General features: G+C 45.7%; 1 protein-coding gene across 1 annotated transcript in view; it reads left to right on the forward strand.

The window, feature by feature from the left end:
* Nucleotides 1-22501, forward strand: part of STS (steroid sulfatase) — a 470812-nt gene that overhangs the window by 240448 nt on the left and 207863 nt on the right. The window lies entirely within an intron of this gene.

Here is a 22501-nt window from a genome sequence, read left to right on the forward strand (position 1 = left end):
TGCCCACAACCTGCGGTTGCACAGACACATCAGTCAGCAACCATATTATTATAATTATTATTATTATTTATTTATATAGCACCATTAATTCCATGGTGCTGTACATGAGAAAGGGGTTACATACAGGGTTATAAATATCGTTAACAGTAAAAAAGTTTACAATGACAGACTGGTACAGAGGGGATAGAGGACCCTGTCTTTGCGGACTTACATTCTATCCATTTCATTGTCCAAGTGCAGCGTTCAGTTGTCCCTGCCCCAGACGTTTAACAGGAAGCAGAAATATCCACCCAACCTCAAGCCCAAATGCTGATGGTTCACATTGTCAGATTGGTAGCCTTGGAAACATTGCAGTTTTTTCTTGTCGGAACTGAGTATCCCGACCCCTGTTGCAGGCTTACAGCAGGGGTCTGCGCTCAGATATAAAGAGAACAGCAGGGCGTGAGAGAAGAGCTGCCGTGAGCTTACCGACCTGAGCACAGGACCTGAATTACGTGATCCCAAAGGGGAGTAGCAGGAGGTGGAGCCAGGTGCTGGGTAGCGGAGGAGACTGGCGATGCCAGAGAGAAGTCAGAACATGCCAAAGTTAAGCCAGGAGGTAAATGAGGTGCCGAAGAGTGAGACATAAAGGGAAGTCAGGATGTAGCCAAAGGTCAGGGAGACGGAGATAGCGGTATGGTACAAGTGGGACAGGTCGGTGCGGAGTAAGAGTAATCAAGCCAGAGGGTCAGAGGTGGAAAAGACAATAATAACAGAATCACAGAGCAAAGCATAAAATGAGAAAATGGACCAGGTCATACACGAGGGACAATCAGACAAAACAAAATGCAAGCACACAGGGGGACAGACACACAGCCAGAATGAATGTATAACTGACAAGGAACCCCAGACGGGGACAGGTATATATAGTCCTCCCAGATGCAAAAGGAGGCCACACAAAATTAACCCTAAAAGGACAGGGAAATGAACACTGTCCTCAACCATGACAGAACCCCCTCTCTTAAAGGGGGCCACTGGACCCCAGGCTTCTCCGGATGCCTGGCATGAAAAGCCTGAACCAACCGATTGGCATGCACAAAACTGGCTGGGACCCAAGAGCGATCCTCTAGAGCATACCCCTTCCAGTGCACCAAATATTCTAGATTCCGATGCACCCACCGAGAGTCAATGATGCGCCCCACCTCATATTCCAGCTGTCCAATACCTGAGAAGTGATGGACGAGGAGTCCTCCTCAACTGCTCCCAATGGCTTTAAGAGGGATCTGTGGAAAACATTGGATATTTTGAATGAGGTGGGAAGCTGTAACCTGTAGGCCACCGGGTTGACTACCTCCACAATTTTATATGGGCCAATAAACTTAAGCCCCAGTTTGGCGGAGGGGACCTTGAGCTTAATATTGTGGGTGGATAACCACACCTTCTCGCTCACTAACAATGCAGGACCTGATCCCCTCCTATTATCTTTAAAAAATGTGTATTTTTCCAGGGCCTTGGAGATGTTTCACTGAACCTTGCTCCACAGGGCCTTCAAAGGTTGCACTGCACACTCTGCCCCCGGACAATCTGAGTCCATGCTCAAAAACTCCCCAAAATGCAGGTTAAACCCATAGTTGACCAAGAGGAGGGACATCCCTGTGGATTGACTCACTCAACCATTGAAAGCAAACTCTGCCATTGGCAACACATCAACCCAGTCATCTTGTCTGGAAGGTGCCAAACATCACAGAATTTGCTCCAAGGACTGATTAATGTGTTCGGTCTGCCCATTCAACTCCTGATGGTAAGCAGAGGAAAAAGACAATGTGATTCCCAACTTCTTACAAAAATCCCTCCTAAACTTGGCCACAAACTGCACTCCTCTGTCAGACACCACATTCATAGGTACCCCATGCAGACGGACCACATGCTGCACAAACAACCTGGCCAAGGTTTCAGAAGACGGTAAAGCGGTTGGGGTACAAAATGAGCCTGTCCACCACAACCCACACAACGGAGTTGCCCCTGGAAGGAGGGAGGTTAGTGACAAAGTCCATGGAGAAATGTGTCCATGGTCTATCTGGAATTAGTAAAGGTACCAATTCCCCTGCCGGCCGGCAATGAGAATTTTTTGAACGGGCACAGACCCCACACGCAGACACAAACTTTCTAACATCTGCAACTAAAGAGGGCCACCAGAAAGTCCTAGCAACCGCCCCCAGGTGGCCAAAATCCCAGGATGGGCACTCAAGGCAGATTCCTGAAACTCCCGCAGAAGTCTAAGATGGAAATGTTCTGGTACAAACAATCTACCCTTGGGCTTATTACTGGCCGAAAACCACCATCTCTTTTCTTAACGAAACCCCCCAGGGCTACAGGTGAGACAGAAGGGCGAATATGCCCTTTGCGGAGACTCCCAGTAATATATTCCTTCATGGCTTCTCTTCCTATCTTTCTGAACGCTCCTTCAGTGTTCTGTTCTCCGGCTCCACTTCATCTCCTCTTCCTCTCACTGTCAGGGTACCTCAGGGCTCAGTCCTTGGCCCCCTTCTCTTCTCCCTCTACACAGCCCCAATTGGACAGACCATCAGCAGATTTGGCTTTCAGTACCATCTTTATGCTGATGACACACAACTATACATGTCATCCCCTGACCTTACCCCCGCTGTACTACAGAACGCCACTGACTGTCTGTCCGCAGTCTCTGACATAATGTCCGCTCTCTACCTGAAACTCAACCTCTCCAAAACTGAACTACTTCTGCTCCCGCCTTCTACTAACCTCCCTAAATCTGGCATTTCCCTCTCCGTGGGTGGCACCATAATAACACCCCGGCAGCAGGCACGCTGTCTGGGTGATATGTTTGACTCCGATCTTTCCTTCACCTCCCACATACAATCTCTTGCCCGCTCGTGCCGCTTACACCTAAAGAACATCTCTAGAATCCGCCCTTTTCTCACCATGGAGACAACATAAACTCTCACTGTCGCCCTAATCCACTCCCGTCTGGACTACTGTAACTCCCTATTAATTGGCCTCCCCCTCACGCGACTTTCCCCTCTCCAGTCTATCCTTAATGCAGCAGCCAGGGTCGTCCATCTGGCTAATCGTTACTTGGACGTGTCAGCTCTTCGCCATTCATTACACTGGCTGCCCATTCATTACAGGATACAATTCAAAGTACTTGTTCTCACCCACAAAGCTCTCCACAGTGCGGCACCACATTACATCTCCTCCCTCATTTCTCTCTATCGGCCTAGCCAACCGCTGCGCTCTGCAAACGACTTTCGACTAACCTCTGCACTAATCCGCACCTCCCACTCCCGACTCCAAGACTTCTCCCGTGCTGCACCAATCCTCTGAAATGCTCTACCCCAAGATATTAGAACCATCCACTATTTGCATAGTTTTAGGCGCTCCCTCAAAACACATTTGTTCAGAGCGGCCTATCACGTTCCCTAATCAAACTCATTTTATGTTTGTGTGTGTGTGTAGCCCATTCGCTATCTCCATCTACCCCCCACTCCCTGAAGATGGCTGGACCATCATTGTAAATACATAATTGTAAATACACACCTGTACTTTGTATCTTCCCATCTTTACTGTAGATTGTAAGCTCTCACGAGCAGGGTCGTCGTATTTTGTTTTATTCTGCTTTATTACTGTATTGTTAACATTGTTACCTATGACTGTTGTGTTTGAAACTGTTAAACTGTAAAGCACTGTGGAATATGTTGGCGCTATATAAATAAAGATTATTATTATTATTATTATTATTATTATTATTATGGCTTGGTGCTCGGGCCCGGACAGATTAAACAGACGAGCCCTGGGTAGTTTTGCTCTGGGAACTAAGTCAATGGCACCAATCGAAAGGTCTATGTGATGGTAACGCCTCAACCTCGTTTTCAGAGAACACATCTTTAAACTCTTTTAGGCATTCCAGAATACCCTCCAGACTGACAGATGACACAGACACAGATTTTAAAGGGGTGGTCAATGGCACAGAATTACAACACAGACTGTTACAATTGGACCCCAATTGGACAATTACCCCAGTTACCCAATGAATAACAGGGTTATGGCGTTAAAGCCAAGGCATACCTAAAACCAGACCCACAGGCAAATTATTCAAAACAAAATAGCTTAATTTTTCAACATTAGCCGGACCCACTCTTAGAGAGAAAACCTCGAACATAAAACAGATTCCTTCTTGGGTGAGAGGAGAGGAGTCAGTAGCCACCACCTTGACTGGAGACTCAAACCTGACTGTCCCTATCTTATTGAGAGTCAAAACACAAGAGTCAATTATAATTGATGTTAGATCCGCAATCAACAAAAGCGGTAGTCACAACAGGACCACCAACAAGTTCCAACTCCACCTGGAGAAGGATTTTAGCAAATGAGGAAAATTGCACATGGGAGTCTGGGCAACCTCCTTGATCGTTACCCAGACTTAGTCGTTTCCCAACATCTTAGCTGAGGAGGGGCAAGAAGGACAGTCTTTTTTCAAGTGTCCTGAGGCTCCACAGTAAAAGCATAGCTGGTTATCTCTGTGGTGTCTCCTCTCTCTTTCTTTTAAACAAAATGGCTCCTGTCATGTTCTCAATGGCAAGAGAACATAGCATCAGCATATATAGGAACTAGCTCTTGGAAGATGGGAACTGAGCTGACCATGAACTAAACCTAACGCACAACTAGCAGTGGCCGGGTAGCATGCCTACGTTGATTCTAGATGCCCAGCACCAGCCGGAGGACTAAATAATGCTAGCAGAGGAAAATATTAGTCCTAGCTCACCTCTAGAGAAATACCCCGAAAGGAGACAGAGGCCCCCCACATGTATTGGCGGTGAATTAAGATGAAATAACAAACGTAGTATGAAAATAGGTTTAGCAAATTTGAGGTCCACTTACTACATAGCAGAAGACAGAAAGGACACTTTCATGGTCAGCTGAAAACCCTATCAAAACACCATCCAGAAATTACTTTAAAACTCTGGCATTAACTCATAACACCAGAGTGGCAATTCCTGTTCACAAGAGCTTTCCAGACACAGTAACGAAACTTCAGCTGTGAACTGGAACAAAAATGCAAAAACAAACATGGACAAGAGTCCAACTTATCTAGTAGTTGTCTAGGAGCAGGAACAAGCACAGAGAGGCTTCTGATAACATTGTTGACCGGCAAGCAACTAACAGAGCAGCAAGGTTATATAGCGACTCCCACATCTTGATGGGAACAGGTGAACAGAGAAGATGACAACACCAGTTCAATTCCACCAGTAGCCACCGGGGGAGCCCAGAATCCAAATTCACAACAGTACCCCCCCCTCAAGGAGGGGGCACCGAACCCTCACCAGAACCACCAGGGCGATCAGGATGGGCCCTATGAAAGGCACGAACCAGATCAGAGGCATGAACATCAGATGCATTCACCCAAGAATTATCCTCCTGGCCGTATCCCTTCCACTTGACCAGATACTGGAGTCTCCGTCTGGAAACACGAGAGTCCAAGATTTTCTCCACAACGTACTCCAACTCACCCTCAACCAACACCGGAGCAGGAGGCTCAACGGAAGGCACAACCGGTACCTCATACCTGCGCAATAATGACCGATGAAAAACGTTATGAATAGAAAAGGATGCAGGGAGGTCCAAACGGAAGGAAACAGGGTTAAGAATCTCCAATATCCTATACGGGCCGATGAACCGAGGCTTAAACTTAGGAGAAGAGACCCTCATAGGGACAAAACGAGAAGACAACCACACCAAATCCCCAACACAAAGCCGAGGACCAACACGACGGTGGCGGTTGGCAAAAAGCTGAGTCTTCTCCTGGGACAACCTCAAATTGTCCACCACCTGCCCCCAGATCCGATGCAATCTCTCCACCACAGCATCCACTCCAGGACAATCCGAAGTTTCCACCTGACCAGAGGAAAATCGAGGATGAAACCCCGAATTACAGAAAAACGGGGACACCAAAGTGGCAGAGCTGGCCCGATTATTGAGAGCGAACTCCGCCAATGGCAAAAAAGCAACCCAATCATCCTGGTCAGCAGACACAAAACACCTCAGATATGTCTCCAGGGTCTGATTAGTCCGCTCGGTCTGGCCATTCGTCTGAGGATGGAAAGCGGACGAAAAAGATAAATCTATGCCCATCCTAGCACAGAATGCCCGCCAAAATCTAGACACGAATTGGGTCCCTCTGTCAGAAATGATATTCTCAGGAATACCATGCAAACGAACAACATTTTGAAAAAACAGAGGAACCAACTCGGAAGAAGAAGGCAACTTGGGCAGAGGAACCAAATGGACCATCTTAGAGAAACGGTCACACACCACCCAGATGACAGACATCTTCTGAGAAACAGGCAGATCTGAAATAAAATCCATCGAGATGTGCGTCCAAGGCCTCTTAGGAATAGGCAAGGGCAACAACAATCCACTAGCCCGAGAGCAACAAGGCTTGGCCCGAGCACAAACGTCACAAGACTGCACAAAGCCTCGCACATCTCGTGACAGGGAAGGCCACCAGAAGGACCTTGCCACCAAATCCCTGGTACCAAAAATGCCAGGATGACCCGCCAACGCAGAAGAATGAACCTCAGAGATGACTCTACTGGTCCAATCATCAGGAACAAACAGTTTATCAGGTGGGCGACGATCCGGTCTATCCGCCTGAAACTCCTGCAAGGCCCGCCGCAGGTCTGGAGAAACGGCTGACAATACCACTCCATCCTTAAGGATACCTGTGGGCTCAGAGTTACCAGGCGAGTCAGGCTCAAAACTCCTAGAAAGGGCATCCGCCTTAACACTCTTAGAACCCGGTAGGTATGACACCACAAAATTAAACCGAGAGAAAAACAATGACCAGCGCGCCTGTCTAGGATTCAGGCGCCTGGCGGTCTCAAGATAAATCAAGTTTTTGTGGTCAGTCAATACCACCACCTGATGTCTGGCCCCCTCAAGCCAATGGCGCCACTCCTCAAAAGCCCACTTCATGGCCAAAAGCTCCCGATTCCCAACATCATAATTCCGCTCAGCGGGCGAAAATTTACGGGAAAAGAAGGCACAAGGCCTCATCACGGAGCAGTCAGAACTTTTCTGCGACAACACTGCCCCAGCTCCGATCTCAGAAGCGTCGACCTCAACCTGAAAAGGTAGAGCAACATCAGGCTGACGCAACACAGGGGCAGAGGAAAAACGGCGATTAAGCTCCCGAAAGGCCTCCACAGCGTCAGGGGACCAATCAGCAACATCAGCACCCTTCTTAGTCAAATCGGTCAATGGCTTAGCAATATCCGAAAAACCAGCAATAAATCGACGATAAAAGTTAGCAAAGCCCAAAAACCTCTGAAGACTCTTAAGAGAAGAGGGCTGCGTCCAATCACAAATAGCTTGAACCTTGACAGGATCCATTTCAATGGAAGAGGGAGAAAAAATATATCCCAAAAAGGAAATCCTCTGTACCCCAAAAACACACTTAGAACCCTTCACACACAAAGAATTAGACCGCAAAACCTGGAAAACCCTCCTGACTTGCTGGACATGAGAGTCCCAGTCATTCGAAAAAATCAGAATATCATCCAGATACACAATCATAAATTTATCCAAATAATCGCGAAAAATATCATGCATAAAGGACTGGAAAACTGACGGAGCATTTGAAAGACCAAAAGGCATCACTAAATACTCAAAGTGGCCCTCGGGCGTATTAAATGCGGTTTTCCACTCATCCCCCTGCCTGATTCGCACCAAATTATACGCCCCACGAAGGTCAATCTTAGAGAACCACTTGGCCCCCTTTATGCGAGCAAACAAATCAGTCAGCAACGGCAATGGGTATTGATATTTTACAGTGATTTTATTCAAAAGCCGATAATCGATACATGGTCTCAAAGAGCCGTCTTTTTTTGACACAAAGAAAAAACCGGCTCCTAAGGGAGATGACGATGGACGAATATGTCCCTTTTCCAAGGACTCCTTTATATATTCTCGCATAGCAGCATGTTCAGGCACAGACAGATTAAATAAACGACCCTTTGGGTATTTACTACCCGGGATTAAATCTATGGCACAATCGCACTCTCGGTGCGGAGGTAATGAACCAAGCTTGGATTCTTCAAAGACGTCACGATAGTCAGACAGGAACTCAGGAATTTCAGAGGGGATAGATGATGAAATGGAAACCACAGGTACATCCCCATGAGCCCCCTTACATCCCCAGCTCAACACAGACATAGCTTTCCAGTCGAGAACTGGGTTGTGAGATTGCAGCCAAGGCAATCCTAGCACCAAATCATCATGTAGATTATGCAGCACCAGAAAGCGAATAATCTCCTGGTGATCCGGATTAATACGCATAGTTACTTGTGTCCAGTATTGTGGTTTATTATTAGCCAATGGGGTGGAGTCAATCCCCTTCAGAGGAATAAGAGTCTCCAAAGGCTCTAAATCATACCCACAGCGTTTGGCAAAGGACCAATCCATAAGACTCAAAGCGGCGCCAGAGTCGACATAGGCGTCCGTGGTAATAGATGACAAAGAGCAAATCAGGGTCACAGATAGAATAAACTTAGACGGTAAGGTGCAAATGGAAACAGATTTATCAAGCTTTTTAGTGCGCTTAGAGCATGCTGATATAACATGAGTAGAATCACCACAATAGAAACACAACCCATTTTTCCGTCTAAAATTCTGCCGCTCGCTTCGGGACAGAATTCTATCACACTGCATACTCTCTGGCGACTTCTCAGTGGACACCGCCAGATGGTGCACTGGTTTGCGCTCCCGCAAACGCCTATCGATCTGAATAGCCATTGTCATGGACTCATTCAGACCCGCAGGCACAGGGAACCCCACCATAACATCCTTAATGGCATCAGAGAGACCCTCTCTGAAAGTCGCCGCCAGGGAGCACTCATTCCACTGAGTAAGCACAGACCATTTACGGAATCTTTGACAGTAAATTTCCGCTTCATCTTGCCCCTGAGATAGGGACATCAAAGTTTTTTCTGCCTGAAGCTCCAAATGAGGTTCGTCATAAAGCAACCCCAAGGCCAGAAAAAACGCATCCACATTGAGCAACGCAGGATCCCCTGGTGTCAATGAAAAAGCCCAGTCTTGAGGGTCGCCCCGGAGCAAGGAAATCACAATCCTGACCTGCTGTGCAGGGTCTCCGGCAGAGCGAAATTTCAGGGACAAAAATAATTTGCAATTATTTCGAAAATTCTGAAACCCAGATCTATTCCCCGAGAAAAATTCCGGCAAAGGAATTCTCGGCTCAGATACAGGTGCATGACAAACAAAGTCTTGCAAATTTTGTACCTTCGTGGCGAGATTATTCAAACCTGCAGTTACACTCTGAAGATCCATTACAAACAGGTGGACACAGAGCCATTCAAAGATTAGAAGGAGAAAAAAAAAAAAAAAATTCTCAGCAGACTTCTTATTTCTCTCCTTTCTCAGCCAAGGATTTTAACCCTTTAGTGGGCCGGTCAAACTGTCATGTTCTCAATGGCAAGAGAACATAGCATCAGCATATATAGGAACTAGCTCTTGGAAGATGGGAACTGAGCTGACCATGAACTAAACCTAACGCACAACTAGCAGTGGCCGGGTAGCATGCCTACGTTGATTCTAGATGCCCAGCACCAGCCGGAGGACTAAATAATGCTAGCAGAGGAAAATATTAGTCCTAGCTCACCTCTAGAGAAATACCCCGAAAGGAGACAGAGGCCCCCCACATGTATTGGCGGTGAATTAAGATGAAATAACAAACGTAGTATGAAAATAGGTTTAGCAAATTTGAGGTCCACTTACTACATAGCAGAAGACAGAAAGGACACTTTCATGGTCAGCTGAAAACCCTATCAAAACACCATCCAGAAATTACTTTAAAACTCTGGCATTAACTCATAACACCAGAGTGGCAATTCCTGTTCACAAGAGCTTTCCAGACACAGTAACGAAACTTCAGCTGTGAACTGGAACAAAAATGCAAAAACAAACATGGACAAGAGTCCAACTTATCTAGTAGTTGTCTAGGAGCAGGAACAAGCACAGAGAGGCTTCTGATAACATTGTTGACCGGCAAGCAACTAACAGAGCAGCAAGGTTATATAGCGACTCCCACATCTTGATGGGAACAGGTGAACAGAGAAGATGACAACACCAGTTCAATTCCACCAGTAGCCACCGGGGGAGCCCAGAATCCAAATTCACAACAGTACCCCCCCCTCAAGGAGGGGGCACCGAACCCTCACCAGAACCACCAGGGCGATCAGGATGGGCCCTATGAAAGGCACGAACCAGATCAGAGGCATGAACATCAGATGCATTCACCCAAGAATTATCCTCCTGGCCGTATCCCTTCCACTTGACCAGATACTGGAGTCTCCGTCTGGAAACACGAGAGTCCAAGATTTTCTCCACAACGTACTCCAACTCACCCTCAACCAACACCGGAGCAGGAGGCTCAACGGAAGGCACAACCGGTACCTCATACCTGCGCAATAATGACCGATGAAAAACGTTATGAATAGAAAAGGATGCAGGGAGGTCCAAACGGAAGGAAACAGGGTTAAGAATCTCCAATATCCTATACGGGCCGATGAACCGAGGCTTAAACTTAGGAGAAGAGACCCTCATAGGGACAAAACGAGAAGACAACCACACCAAATCCCCAACACAAAGCCGAGGACCAACACGACGGTGGCGGTTGGCAAAAAGCTGAGTCTTCTCCTGGGACAACCTCAAATTGTCCACCACCTGCCCCCAGATCCGATGCAATCACTCCACCACAGCATCCACTCCAGGACAATCCGAAGTTTCCACCTGACCAGAGGAAAATCGAGGATGAAACCCCGAATTACAGAAAAACGGGGACACCAAAGTGGCAGAGCTGGCCCGATTATTGAGAGCGAACTCCGCCAATGGCAAAAAAGCAACCCAATCATCCTGGTCAGCAGACACAAAACACCTCAGATATGTCTCCAGGGTCTGATTAGTCCGCTCGGTCTGGCCATTCGTCTGAGGATGGAAAGCGGACGAAAAAGATAAATCTATGCCCATCCTAGCACAGAATGCCCGCCAAAATCTAGACACGAATTGGGTCCCTCTGTCAGAAATGATATTCTCAGGAATACCATGCAAACGAACAACATTTTGAAAAAACAGAGGAACCAACTCGGAAGAAGAAGGCAACTTGGGCAGAGGAACCAAATGGACCATCTTAGAGAAACGGTCACACACCACCCAGATGACAGACATCTTCTGAGAAACAGGCAGATCTGAAATAAAATCCATCGAGATGTGTGTCCAAGGCCTCTTAGGAATAGGCAAGGGCAACAACAATCCACTAGCCCGAGAGCAACAAGGCTTGGCCCGAGCACAAACGTCACAAGACTGCACAAAGCCTCGCACATCTCGTGACAGGGAAGGCCACCAGAAGGACCTTGCCACCAAATCCCTGGTACCAAAAATGCCAGGATGACCCGCCAACGCAGAAGAATGAACCTCAGAGATGACTCTACTGGTCCAATCATCAGGAACAAACAGTTTATCAGGTGGGCAACGATCCGGTCTATCCGCCTGAAACTCCTGCAAGGCCCGCCGCAGGTCTGGAGAAACGGCTGACAATACCACTCCATCCTTAAGGATACCTGTGGGCTCAGAGTTACCAGGCGAGTCAGGCTCAAAACTCCTAGAAAGGGCATCCGCCTTAACACTCTTAGAACCCGGTAGGTATGACACCACAAAATTAAACCGAGAGAAAAACAATGACCAGCGCGCCTGTCTAGGATTCAGGCGCCTGGCGGTCTCAAGATAAATCAAGTTTTTGTGGTCAGTCAATACCACCACCTGATGTCTGGCCCCCTCAAGCCAATGGCGCCACTCCTCAAAAGCCCACTTCATGGCCAAAAGCTCCCGATTCCCAACATCATAATTCCGCTCAGCGGGCGAAAATTTACGGGAAAAGAAGGCACAAGGCCTCATCACGGAGCAGTCAGAACTTTTCTGCGACAACACTGCCCCAGCTCCGATCTCAGAAGCGTCGACCTCAACCTGAAAAGGTAGAGCAACATCAGGCTGACGCAACACAGGGGCAGAGGAAAAACGGCGATTAAGCTCCCGAAAGGCCTCCACAGCGTCAGGGGACCAATCAGCAACATCAGCACCCTTCTTAGTCAAATCGGTCAATGGCTTAGCAATATCCGAAAAACCAGCAATAAATCGACGATAAAAGTTAGCAAAGCCCAAAAACCTCTGAAGACTCTTAAGAGAAGAGGGCTGCGTCCAATCACAAATAGCTTGAACCTTGACAGGATCCATTTCAATGGAAGAGGGAGAAAAAATATATCCCAAAAAGGAAATCCTCTGTACCCCAAAAACACACTTAGAACCCTTCACACACAAAGAATTAGACCGCAAAACCTGGAAAACCCTCCTGACTTGCTGGACATGAGAGTCCCAGTCATTCGAAAAAATCAGAATATCATCCAGATACACAATCATAAATTTATCCAAATAATCGCGAAAAATATCATGCATAAAGGACTGGAAAACTGACGGAGCATTTGAAAGACCAAAAGGCATCACTAAATACTCAAAGTGGCCCTCGGGCGTATTAAATGCGGTTTTCCACTCATCCCCCTGCCTGATTCGCACCAAATTATACGCCCCACGAAGGTCAATCTTAGAGAACCACTTGGCCCCCTTTATGCGAGCAAACAAATCAGTCAGCAACGGCAATGGGTATTGATATTTTACAGTGATTTTATTCAAAAGCCGATAATCGATACATGGTCTCAAAGAGCCGTCTTTTTTTGACACAAAGAAAAAACCGGCTCCTAAGGGAGATGACGATGGACGAATATGTCCCTTTTCCAAGGACTCCTTTATATATTCTCGCATAGCAGCATGTTCAGGCACAGACAGATTAAATAAACGACCCTTTGGGTATTTACTACCCGGGATTAAATCTATGGCACAATCGCACTCTCGGTGCGGAGGTAATGAACCAAGCTTGGATTCTTCAAAGACGTCACGATAGTCAGACAGGAACTCAGGAATTTCAGAGGGAATAGATGATGAAATGGAAACCACAGGTACATCCCCATGAGCCCCCTTACATCCCCAGCTCAACACAGACATAGCTTTCCAGTCGAGAACTGGGTTGTGAGATTGCAGCCAAGGCAATCCTAGCACCAAATCATCATGTAGATTATGCAGCACCAGAAAGCGAATAATCTCCTGGTGATCCGGATTAATACGCATAGTTACTTGTGTCCAGTATTGTGGTTTATTATTAGCCAATGGGGTGGAGTCAATCCCCTTCAGAGGAATAAGAGTCTCCAAAGGCTCTAAATCATACCCACAGCGTTTGGCAAAGGACCAATCCATAAGACTCAAAGCGGCGCCAGAGTCGACATAGGCGTCCGTGGTAATAGATGACAAAGAGCAAATCAGGGTCACAGATAGAATAAACTTAGACGGTAAGGTGCAAATGGAAACAGATTTATCAAGCTTTTTAGTGCGCTTAGAGCATGCTGATATAACATGAGTAGAATCACCACAATAGAAACACAACCCATTTTTCCGTCTAAAATTCTGCCGCTCGCTTCGGGACAGAATTCTATCACACTGCATACTCTCTGGCGACTTCTCAGTGGACACCGCCAGATGGTGCACTGGTTTGCGCTCCCGCAAACGCCTATCGATCTGAATAGCCATTGTCATGGACTCATTCAGACCCGCAGGCACAGGGAACCCCACCATAACATCCTTAATGGCATCAGAGAGACCCTCTCTGAAAGTCGCCGCCAGGGAGCACTCATTCCACTGAGTAAGCACAGACCATTTACGGAATCTTTGACAGTAAATTTCCGCTTCATCTTGCCCCTGAGATAGGGACATCAAAGTTTTTTCTGCCTGAAGCTCCAAATGAGGTTCGTCATAAAGCAACCCCAAGGCCAGAAAAAACGCATCCACATTGAGCAACGCAGGATCCCCTGGTGTCAATGAAAAAGCCCAGTCTTGAGGGTCGCCCCGGAGCAAGGAAATCACAATCCTGACCTGCTGTGCAGGGTCTCCGGCAGAGCGAAATTTCAGGGACAAAAATAATTTGCAATTATTTCGAAAATTCTGAAACCCAGATCTATTCCCCGAGAAAAATTCCGGCAAAGGAATTCTCGGCTCAGATACAGGTGCATGACAAACAAAGTCTTGCAAATTTTGTACCTTCGTGGCGAGATTATTCAAACCTGCAGTTACACTCTGAAGATCCATTACAAACAGGTGGACACAGAGCCATTCAAAGATTAGAAGGAGAAAAAAAAAAAAAAAAAAAAAATTCTCAGCAGACTTCTTATTTCTCTCCTTTCTCAGCCAAGGATTTTAACCCTTTAGTGGGCCGGTCAAACTGTCATGTTCTCAATGGCAAGAGAACATAGCATCAGCATATATAGGAACTAGCTCTTGGAAGATGGGAACTGAGCTGACCATGAACTAAACCTAACGCACAACTAGCAGTGGCCGGGTAGCATGCCTACGTTGATTCTAGATGCCCAGCACCAGCCGGAGGACTAAATAATGCTAGCAGAGGAAAATATTAGTCCTAGCTCACCTCTAGAGAAATACCCCGAAAGGAGACAGAGGCCCCCCACATGTATTGGCGGTGAATTAAGATGAAATAACAAACGTAGTATGAAAATAGGTTTAGCAAATTTGAGGTCCACTTACTACATAGCAGAAGACAGAAAGGACACTTTCATGGTCAGCTGAAAACCCTATCAAAACACCATCCAGAAATTACTTTAAAACTCTGGCATTAACTCATAACACCAGAGTGGCAATTCCTGTTCACAAGAGCTTTCCAGACACAGTAACGAAACTTCAGCTGTGAACTGGAACAAAAATGCAAAAACAAACATGGACAAGAGTCCAACTTATCTAGTAGTTGTCTAGGAGCAGGAACAAGCACAGAGAGGCTTCTGATAACATTGTTGACCGGCAAGCAACTAACAGAGCAGCAAGGTTATATAGCGACTCCCACATCTTGATGGGAACAGGTGAACAGAGAAGATGACAACACCAGTTCAATTCCACCAGTAGCCACCGGGGGAGCCCAGAATCCAAATTCACAACAGGCTCCCACCTCCATGGGTTCTGGAATTGGAGAGGTGTCGCCTAGGCTGGAGTATAAAGAGGTTTCCTGCTGCATTACCACTCTGGCACGGAGTCTTTGGTCCATATGGACAGCCTGGGTTATGGCATCCTCCAGGGTATCTGGGGAAAATGCAACGCCAGTGCATCCTGCAAATGGATGGACAGGCCCCTGTGGAACAACCCTCTCGAGGCGGCATCATTCCAAGGTATCTCAGCAGCCCAATGTCTGAACTCGGAACAGAACCATTCTGCTGAGAGCTTCCCCTGTGTAACACTCATCACCATATCTTCTGCCATATGCACTCTATCAGGCTTATGATATATAGTATATGCCCAAGAGCTTAAAAAAAACAGATCCACAGACATACGTTCCGGAGCAGAGGGAGAGAGAGAAAAATCCCACAGGCCCCCTTAATAAAGAAATAATAATTCCCACCCTCTGGCTTTCATTCCCAGAGGTGCAGCGACGCAGAGAGAAAAACAACTTACACCCCTCTTTAAACACCCTGAATTATTTTTTATCCCCAGAAAAGGTGTCGGGTAACTTAACAGGTGGTTTAGGGGAAGCAAATGAAACATCAGTGGCCCCCTCATCCAGAGCCCCAGAAGGAAAAGAACCCTGCATAGCACCAGCAACCTCTCTTTGAACCTGTTGATGCGACTGTTCCAGGGTACGCTGCTCCACAGGATAGTTTCGGCATCATTTGAGTGAGGTTACTGATTTGTTCAGAGAGTGCATGTAACGGTTCCTTGGTTAAACCAATTCCCCCACCCAACAGGGAAAAAGAACTGTCTGGTCAGTTATAATATCGCAACCCCTGTTGCAGGCTTACAGCAGGGGTCTGCGCACAGATACAAAGAGAACAGAAGGACATGAGAGAAGAACTGCTGTGAGTTTACCAACCTGACACATGATCCTAAAGAGGAGTAGCTGGAGGCGGAGCCAGGTGCCAGGTTGCGGAGGAGAATGGTGATGCTTGAGAGAAGTCAGAACGTGCTGAAGTTAAGCCAGGAGGTATATGAGGTGCCAAAGAGTGAGACTTAAAGGAAGTCAGGACATAGCCAAAGGACAGGAAGCCGGAGATAGCGGGTCGGTACAAGCTCGGCAGGTGGGTGCGGAGTAACAGTAATCAAGCCAGAGTGTCAGAGCCAGAAAAGACAGTAATAACAGGTTCACAGAGCAAAGCACAAAATGACAAAACGGACCTGGTCATACATGAGAGACAATCAGACAAAACAGTATGCAAGCACACCAGGGGGTCAGACACACAGCCAGAACAAATGTATAACTCACAAGGAACCCCAGATGGGGGCGGGTATATATAGCCCTCCCAGATCCAAAAGGAGGCCACACAAAATTGACCCTGAGAGGACAGGGAAAATAACCCTGTCCTCAACCATGACACTGAGTCTTTCCATGACCTCTTGGCAGTGGCAACCCCTGGTACTCACTTTACAGCTGCCACTATTTTCAAAAATGTGCCATCTCCACATTACAGAAGCACGTGTTACAGAATATCAGCCATGCTCTGGTCAATGCAGTCACAGGTAAGGTCCACCTAGCCACAGACACATGGACAAGTTCTTGTGGACAGTGACACTACATTTCCCTGACGGTACACTGGGTGAAGCTGGTGGAGTCTGGGACAGAGTTAGAGACTGGGACATCACACATCTTACCCACACCAAGAATAGCATTCCCAACTTCCATGAGGGTTTCAGTCTCCTCGTATGCCAGCTCCTGTTTCTCCTCCTTCTTATCCTCAGCTGAACTAACCTCCACATCACTCACCAGGTGGGAGCTCTGCAGCACTGCCTTGGCAAAGCGGCAACATGATCTGCTAAAGCTCATCTGTTTAGGTGATAAAACTCACAATGCAGCAGAGCTGTTGAAAGGGATAAAAGACCAGACTGATCAGGTGCTCTCCCCACTGAACCTCCAACCAGTTTGGATGTGTGCGATAGCGGGCGTAACTTGGTGGCGGCTTTAAAGCTCAACAAGCTGGTACACATTCCATGCATAGCCCACGTGCAAAACTCGGCTGTACAGCCATTTTTAAAAACATTCCCTGACTTGCCGGATCTTTTTGCCAAGGTACGCTGTGTCAGCGCCCATTTCCGAAAGTCATCTCAGGCATTCGCCGGTCTGACTGCACTGCAGCAGCATTTTAGTTTGCCTCATCACCGACTGCCCACACACTGGAATCCAACCTTTCATATGTTGGCAAGGCTTAGTGAACAGCAGAGGGCAGTGTCTGAATTCCAGCTTCTCAATGCCCATCAGAGTAACACTCAGCTTCCACACATAATAACTGCCGAGTGGGTATGGATCGCCGACATATGTGAGGTTCTTCAAAACTTTGAGTACTGCACCAAGATGGTAAGCGCTGATGATGCTATTATCAGTGTAACCATCCCGCTGATCTGTCTATTAAAATGATCACTGCAGAATCTCAAAGAAGAAGCTTTGAATGCCGACCAGGTGTCTATGGAGCAAGATTTTACATCGGCTGATACCACACTGCCCAGCCTCAGACAATATTCTCAGGCCACATTGGGTGATGATGAAGAAGAGGAGGAGGATGAGGAGGAACAGGACTTTTTGGTCTGCACTACAGAGGGGACCCCCATTCCCAGATTCATGCCTGACCAACATGGATGACCTAAAGTGGAGGAGGAGACAAGGTGTTGTGAGGAGGAGAGGATGGTTAGTGTTCGTTCTGGTGGGGACACTGAACATTTGACTCTATCTAGTCTACCACACATGGCACAGCTCACATCCAGATGCCTTTCCCAGGACCATCATGTGAAAGATATTTTGACCACCATGAAATACTGTCTGTGCACCTTTCTTGACACACAGTACAAGGAGAAAGTTCCTTCTCTCATGTCAGAGTCAGATGTGCCATTTTCAGTGCATGCATGCCAGAGGGCCATTGTTGAAGAGTTGATGAAAAGATTACCCTCAGACAACACTGCTGGCAGATGTACTGGCTCTTTTCACCCAAAAGGATTACAGGGATGGTGCCCACACACCAGGTGCAACTCATGCGGGGGGAGAATGTCCACCAACTGGGTCTTTTTCTTGAAACCGTCACATCAGCAAGGCCTATCTGTGGGTGTAATTCACATACCATAGAAGAGAAGCAGGAGAAAGGCACAGCTGTATGACCTCAGGTTCATGAAGCTGCACACACACCAGGGATTACGGGTGCCACTTCCAAAGAAAAAGAATCTGTATGTCCATAGAAAAGAAAGCGGATTGGCACATACCGTCCCGTGCAACAAAATCCTTTACTGTGGCATCATCATACCAACAGCAGGCAGATAAAACAGTGGAGCAAATACAGAGGGCGATAGTTTCAAGCTTACATTGCGCTTCAACAGGTCACCTGTTGAAGCACAATGTAAGCATGAAACGATCGTCATTTGTATTTGCTCCACTGTTGCATGTGACAGTATATGCCAATCCGCTTTCTTTTCTATGGACTATCTGTGGGTGTGTCTATGACAAGGTGGGAGAAGTTGACCTAGATGGTGAAGGAGTACTTAAGTGACCATACCAGTGTCCTTATTGATTCTTTAGTGCCCTTTAACTATTGGTTGTCCAGGCTGCACACTTGGCCTGAACTCTCCTTGTACACCTTGGAGGTGCTGCCATGCCCTGCCACAAGTGTGTTGTCTGAGTGGATTTTTAGTTCAGCCTGTGCAATCATAACGGATGGGCGCACATGCTTGTCAAAGGAAAATGCAGACAGGCTGACTCTTCTAAAATTGGCCAGTTTTTGTACATTTTAAGCAGGTCTAAGAGACTGGGTTAATAGGCTCCACAGACATATTCAGGATGCAGCCTTACACATATTGGAACATGGTCATTGCCACACTAAGGCCTTTACCTGAGCACTGTTTCTCACCTGACCTCATCTCTCTCTGGAACATATCCTGTAATTATTTTGTTGTTGAGTTGGTTAGTTTCCAGAAGAAGTGTGTAGGTTTGGGCAGACTGGGCAATGGCACTCCTGTCTCTTTCCCTTGAGGAGGCTGCTTCAAAGTAAAATGAGGCTTGTACATGTTCCTGACATGGGTTTCAGACCTGACAAACTGACCACAATACAGGCCCTCTCTTGCATACACTGTATTCAGAATTTCATTCAAAGGCTTTTGGTGTCTGGTAGAATCCAATTTACTGACATTAAACATACAGCTCTCCCAAATCCCGTATTATATTCACCTTACAGCGGCTTCACCCACTATTACAGTGGCTCCATTGGGATCTGATGGCCAAAATGAACTGTGAAGCTCACAAAACTCAGAATTCATGGCACCTGCTGGCCTTCTGAAAAAGTGAAGCAAAGGCCGCATAATGACATGGCGGTGAACGTGGTGGTGGGCAAATACCAAAATTAAAATGGGCATGTTTTAGCTGACATTGTAAAGTGCTGGGGAATATATATTCCACTATCTAGCTAACAATTTTGAATGATGGAGGGACCTCCCAAATGTAGAAGTGAGGGCCCTTAAAAATGCAAAACGAAAAACTAAAGCCAAAATGCTACGTGTGAAAAAGGGAGGTATAATTTTTTTTTTATATTTTTTTTTTAGTTTGCAATGTATACAAGTAATTATGAAGGAAAAAGTGTTTCTTAGCATTTTTCCCTGTAAAACAATTTAGGTTTGGCTTGGTTGGTCTTCTTATAAATCAACAAAACTGGCACAATAGTCTGACAACATTATTCCGAGATAAAATATAAAAAGAAGAAGTTCAGCTCACCCTCATGAAGGTCTTCACGTGGTACATATGTGGAGCACAAGAATCCGTCTCTACCAGACATGGATACAATGAAGTAATATAAATAGGAAAATCCAGCTCTCACAAAAGTCTGATAAAAGATAAATCTTTAATAATAATTAAGTAAAAAAAATATTAGTTGATGGGCATTGTAGTAAATAGCCTATATAGAGAGAAATGGGTGTAAAAAATAACCGAACGCGTTAATTATTTTTAAAGATTTACCTTTTATTTGACTTTTGTGAGAGCTGGATTTTAATGCTTTTTAATACTTCTATTATTATTCCCAGATACCATACTGTATGTGAGTCAGAAAATCTCCATGCTGTTCCCATTTAGTTTTAGCACTTTTCCATCCATTTCAGTTTTTTCTCAGGCACCCAGACCTGTTTGTTGGGTCCAATTCGACTTTCTCATTGACTTGCATTGGATTCATTATTTGGTACGAATACCCAAATATTAGAAATTATTCCAACCGATTTTCCAGAATCCCAATGTTTCAATATTCGATCATCACTATTACTGATCTATTCTATGGATAGTAGATAACTTACCAACTCGGGATAATCCCTTATCACAAAATTATGTACTTATACATCATCCCTGAGTTCAGCTCCTGTGAAAGGGTCTCTGGAGCAGAGTTCCTTGCTTATGTGATATATGCAGTGTTCATAGCTGATAGAAGAGAACAAAGGAAGCTTTCTCAAATATATAAAAGCGATAAATTTATTAGTTACAAAAAACACTCATACAAAAAAGACCAATAAAATAGACATGATACAAAAACACATGAACACGTTATCTGTAAATACCCGTGTACAGAACACAAGAGTGTAAAGAAAGACACCAGGATTAATAGAGGAGCGTACCACATAAACCATTAGCTGTACATGTTCTTAATGTGGACCATAACTAAGGTGCTACCAAGCCAAAATCTCCATGTGTAACTATGAATAAAATACTATGTCTATCACCCTCTGTGTGTCCTATGCCATATGGACACGAGTGGTGAAAGAGCTATAGACCATGCGTTATGTGCACCCTAAGGTCCTAGGCACAAAAACCTTGTGGACCCTGGAAACGCTAGTGGTCCTGAAAAAACGGTTATCATATTGAACACATGGGAGGCTGGTCTCACCTGGTATGCGGACGCTCCAGCACGCACCCCGACGCACGTTTCGCTACCTGTAAGTACTTGCTTTATCAAGGGGAATAGTATTTTTCAGGACCACTAGCGTTTCCAGGGTCCACAAGGTTTTTGTGCCTAGGACCTTAGGGTGCACATAACGCATGGTCTATAGCTCTTTCACCACTCGTGTCCATATGGCATAGGACACACAGAGGGTGATAGACATAGTATTTTATTCATAGTTACACATGGAGATTTTGGCTTGGTAGCACCTTAGTTATGGTCCACATTAAGAACATGTACAGCTAATGGTTTATGTGGTACGCTCCTCTATTAATCCTGGTGTCTTTCTTTACACTCTTGTGTTCTGTACACGGGTATTTACAGATAACGTGTTCATGTGTTTTTGTATCATGTCTATTTTATTGGTCTTTTTTGTATGAGTGTTTTTTGTAACTAATAAATTTATCGCTTTTATATATTTGAGAAAGCTTCCTTTGTTCTCTTCTATTAACTATGATCTATAAGGAGGATGTTTATGGTTTTTTGTGACATATGGGGGTCACAATGATGTTTCTGGAAAATTGGTTAATTATAGTGTTCATAGCTGATCTGTGATCACTGCCATTAACCATTTAGTTGAGAATATCAATCTCTGAGTGGTTGTCGGTGTATGCAAGCATCAGCTCCCATTGTCCCACTTGATATAATCTAAAAAATAAAGTAATACACTAAATTGTTTCATTAATCACTTGGATTTGCATTTGGAAAAGTAGCACTGAATCTTCTATCTATTATCTAAGAGTGTGTGCCCACAGTCAGGAATCGGCAGTGCTTTGAACGCAGTTCATGTCCACTGCGTCCAAAGCGCTGCCGGCTTTTGAACACAGGTGAATCCACATGTGTTCATTTAACTGTTCAGAATCACTGCATCCAATACATTGTATGGGCGACATTTATCACGTCTCCACAAGATAAATTGACATGCTGATCATCCTTTGTGCACCATGAATTGCATGACAGGTTCATTTTATTAAGTTTAAAAATTTAACAGAACAAAACCCAGTACCATATTAATCTATGAGACTAGGCACCAGTCCAGTGGAAAATAGTCCCATATAGAAAACCACCACAAAGCTTAATTTTAAGATAGGAGGTTTGCGGAGTATAACAGACAGTTATAACAATCAGAATGTCGTCTCCAAATATATGATGTTCACACACCAGGGGAACAGGGTAAAGTCATTAGTCATGAATAGTTTTTAAAGTAGTGGCCAGTGAAGAGCCACACACTAAATATTTGATTACGTAATTGTAACCAATATTGAAAAACGCACATAGAGTGCGACATTAACAACAGGTCAGGACAAATATACATAATATCAGGACATCCTACCCATGGCACATTGCTCAAAAATCGGATTCCATCCCCA

Source organism: Ranitomeya variabilis, chromosome 3 (genome assembly GCF_051348905.1).
Source record: "Ranitomeya variabilis isolate aRanVar5 chromosome 3, aRanVar5.hap1, whole genome shotgun sequence".
In the NCBI taxonomy this organism is placed as follows: Eukaryota; Metazoa; Chordata; class Amphibia; order Anura; family Dendrobatidae; genus Ranitomeya; species Ranitomeya variabilis.